Source organism: Egretta garzetta, unplaced genomic scaffold (assembly GCF_000687185.1).
Source record: "Egretta garzetta isolate BGI_Z169 unplaced genomic scaffold, ASM68718v1 scaffold5, whole genome shotgun sequence".
In the NCBI taxonomy this organism is placed as follows: Eukaryota; Metazoa; Chordata; class Aves; order Pelecaniformes; family Ardeidae; genus Egretta; species Egretta garzetta.
Window position 1 is genome coordinate 1,133,346 of NW_009259707.1, and position 4,021 is coordinate 1,137,366.

Below are 4,021 nucleotides of genomic sequence, written 5' to 3' on the forward strand. Positions count from 1 at the left end.
CGAAACCCCAGCCCACCTTCATTCTCAAAATATTTTTTTTTTTTTTTTTTTTTGTCAGGTAATTAAGTAAATACTCTTAAAACACAACCTCACCTTACATACCTTTTCAGTTTCTGCCAGTGTGCCTCTTTGGTTCAGAAGTGTAACTCCTGCTGACATTTGGCTTTTGTGCAGTTTGCAGACACTGTATAACTCACACTACTTATAGGGCAGGAAACCCTGTTAAAGAGGCTCTGCAAGCTTCCAGGGCTATTCTATCAGTGAGCCTGTGTGAAATTTTCACAGTTTACAAATAACAAGAAGGACTTGCTTAGCTGCCAGCCGAGCAGACTGATGATGTGATTTGCAAAGAGCTCCCTCTTGACTTCCCCTCATGCATCATAAAGAGTAAGAAAGTTAAATAGTGGCCACAGTTGCTGTTTTGCAATTTTGTTGGGACTAATGAGGTCACCCAGGCGGGAGCGGGGTGCTAGCTAAAATAATCAGCTTGCACAGCTGGTGCTTGGGGAGTAATCTCAAAACATGGTGTTTGCACAGGTGCAACCTGTAGCAGAAACTGGCCTGCCACAGCCTGGCGGTGTGCCACGCTGTGTGCGACTCTCAGGCCCTGGGATAGTTTGGCAAGGCCAGCAGTTAAGGAGAAACATCCTCTTACTCCCAGATTGAAGAGATTAAATTCTCAAGATAAATTAAATATGGGCTAAAATAAGCTCTGGAGCTGCCTTGACTCCTTGTGCGACTCAGGGACCCCAGAGGTTGCTCCTGTGCGATGGTGGGGGAAGCACAGAGCCCCTGCATCAGAGCAGAGAGCTGGTGAGCAGCTCTGACCCGCTGGCCACCCTTCCTCCTTGCCCCGGTGGCACGGGGACAGCTAGGAGCCTGGGCGAGTGGCAGCTGACGGAGTGCTCCCTTGCCCAGGCGATAAATCCTCAAAGAGCCCCTGAGTCGATGGGAGGGAAAAATCAAGGTTTCCATTTGCAGAAGATGGTGCTTCTCTAACGCGCTGCAGACCTTCCTAAGGTAACAGCCCCCATGCGGCAATCTATATTCAGGGGCATCTCCTCCCTTTGCTATTTTCACCACCTCAGTAAAGCAGCCTGAGGAAAAGATGAGCAATGTGGCACACTCTGACCAAAAGTTTTTAGGCAAAACACCACTGAATTGGCAGCCTTTTCCCAGTGGTTACAAGTGCCTTTCTTTACCATTTGCCTTAAAATAGGAGCTGGATAATTACATATTTTTCCTTCTATTTTTTTCACTATTGCTGCTGATTAATTTTAGGGAAGCAGGAGACCTTTGGTACAAGAGCATGTGTGTCATCCACTGCTTCTCTGTGTCCAGGTTCCCTTTCATATAAAATAGGAATAACGCTTTTTGTCAAGCTCACAAAAAGGTTGCAAGACCCCTGTGACCAAGGTGGGAATTTAAAGGCTTAGCTCCAAAGCTGTGATCCTCAAAACCAAAGTTCAGCTGCCAGTGAACTCTGGAGGTTCCTAGACCTAACTTGGGACAGTGCAGGTTTCATCCTCTGCTCCGGCACAGAAGGTCTTCCATCATGGTAAATCAGACAGGTCAAGAATGTGGAAATTAAGTGCAACTCAGACTATTTCCCTCAATGGGGATGATCCATCAGGTGTTCCTGGAGTGTGACTGAGATCACAACCAACAGGAGCAGCCACGGCAGGGCAGGGCAAGGGGGTGTCTCTAGTCTGGGCATCTGTCTTCAGTAGGGGCCATAAGTGGAAACCCACAGAGGAGTGAGAACAGGCCAAGTGTATATGATACATATCCCTCATGCTGTCCCAGCACTTATTTTCAGCTTGCAGCAAGTCCCTGGTCTCCTCACAAGACGGAATTGCAAAGGGATAATTTTCTTTTTAAATGTAGTCAGAAATGCCTCCGCTACTGACACTTCCCATTTTTATGTGTTTGTCCATGGTTACAGCAAACCCAGGTTCAGTTGTCTTCTCTGAGGTGTCTTAAGAAAAGGAATGAGCTCTTTCCTCTGTTTTCTGAATGAAAAGGTTTAGCCAGTGAATTCCTACTGAAACAAAGTCCCTCCCTGCAGTTTTGGATAAGGCAGCAGATGCCTCCACCTGTGTGCTCATCACCTCCCTGTTGTCTCTCTGCAGACTGTCCCCTGCTGAGAACATCCACAGACACCCCAGTCCCAGGTGCCCTGGTCCCTGCAGGAGGGTAGGCCTAAAGCTGGGGCCAAGCCCCTGAGTGTGATGTGACACCGTCAAGGTTAGCTGGAGATAAACCACCGTGGTGTTAAGCAGGAAAACACTTAAGTCTGTTTTTCAGTCTAGCTTTTACCCTGGGATTTTGCCTGCAACACTTTAAAATCTGAGACTGGCAGATGCTAAGGAAAGAGAAATAATAAGCCTCATAGTGGAAGAGTAACACCATGAAAATTCATTATTTCATTACGGGGTCACTTCTCCGTAGTCAGTGGTATACAGGAATCATATATTTCCAACATCGCCTTTAATATTTGGTGCATTGCAAAGTAGCCAGAAACATAAATCTGTTGCTGGTGCTTCATACAGGTGAATCGCTAATGTTTGCAGCTGCAGAGCTTCTTATTCACGGGTGTGAACAGTTGCTTGCCATGAGCATCCTCTTCAGTTTTATTTATGCATCCTCAACCATTCTGCATTGTGGCAAAAACCAAGAAATATTCCACCAGCTTGATTTAATTAACTGTCGGAAGGGCTGTTTGTCTTTTCTAAACCACTGGGGCTATTAGACTGCGGATCTTAACTGTCCTGTATTTTTCTTTATAGATTTATATGTATCTTTGGCCCGCCACTCTTTTTTTTGTGTGTGTTTTGTCAGTCATTTCCCACTTATTTATTATCTGCGTCACAAGCTAGCGTTACACAGGCCCCCATAAGAGTGGAAAGATGAAGTTTTGCTCCTGAGAGAAGGGTAGAGTGGCAGATGGGGCACAGGAGACTTTCAAAAGGAAGAGGGAGGGAAAATCTTTTAAAACTGGTAAGAAAGAAAGGAGGAACCGTGTTCGGTTTACCTGCCCTCTGAGGTACCTCCAGCCCCCATCTCCCCCCCTTGCATCAATCTGTGCTCCATTTCCTGGACCCTTATTTGTAGGCTGGATCATTCACTAATGACCAACTGATTTCGATGGACAGTTTCAGCAGTAATTTCCTAACAATGCATACATTTTCCAGAAAAAAAAGATTGCACATGCATAGACCGATACGTGAGAACAGAAAACAGATTCCTCATTGCATAAAGTGTTTATTACGTTGAGTACCTGTCTACATAGAATGGATTATGAATTTATCCATTTCTTCATTAAGATTTATAGTGATTTTCAAGTGATTTGTACAGACATATCCATAACATCAACTGTGTATGATTTTGATGTAATTTATTCATTAGGTTGCCTGTGGATCCAATTCTTGCATAACCAATTACCTTGTTTCAACACTAACTTTATTAGCAGCCCAGAAGTTCAAATCATGAAAACCTTTCCTTCATGCTGTAATTCCGCTATCAAGAGCTGGCTTATAAACCACACAGCAAGGAAGTACAAAGAAAAAAAAAAAAAATCAACCCTGTAAAACCTAATCTGGCTTTCCCTCTAAGGGTGGTGCTTTCCTGTATTTTTTATTCTGATTTGGTTCTAACATTAAGGAGATTATTCTTATGATGTTTGTGGAGAAAACTAGCCAACCATATCCAACTGGTGGTTGCGCCTGAAAGATTGCTGCTTCAGAAAACAGCATTCCCTTATTTTGAAAAATCTTATTTCAGGGCATGTTGTAAACTGCAGCTTGAACTCAGCAGGGAGAATAATGTTGTTTTAGGCAATGATGCTACTTCTTGTCATGTAGGCTTGATGGTTGATTAATTGCCTTTTAGGAGGAAAGGAAGAAGAGAAACACTGTCTCTATTCAGGCAGTTTAAAAAAAAAAGAATCATCTTTGCATCAAATTGCTTATAATTCTTTTTTTAAAATGATTTTATTTCAGTATAATTGGTTGCTGCTGAA

General features: G+C 43.7%; 1 protein-coding gene across 1 annotated transcript in view; it reads left to right on the plus strand.

The window, feature by feature from the left end:
* EDAR (ectodysplasin A receptor) overlaps positions 1 to 4,021 on the plus strand; it is a 25,909-nt gene that overhangs the window by 3,352 nt on the left and 18,536 nt on the right. The gene's annotated exons all lie outside the window — the stretch shown is intronic.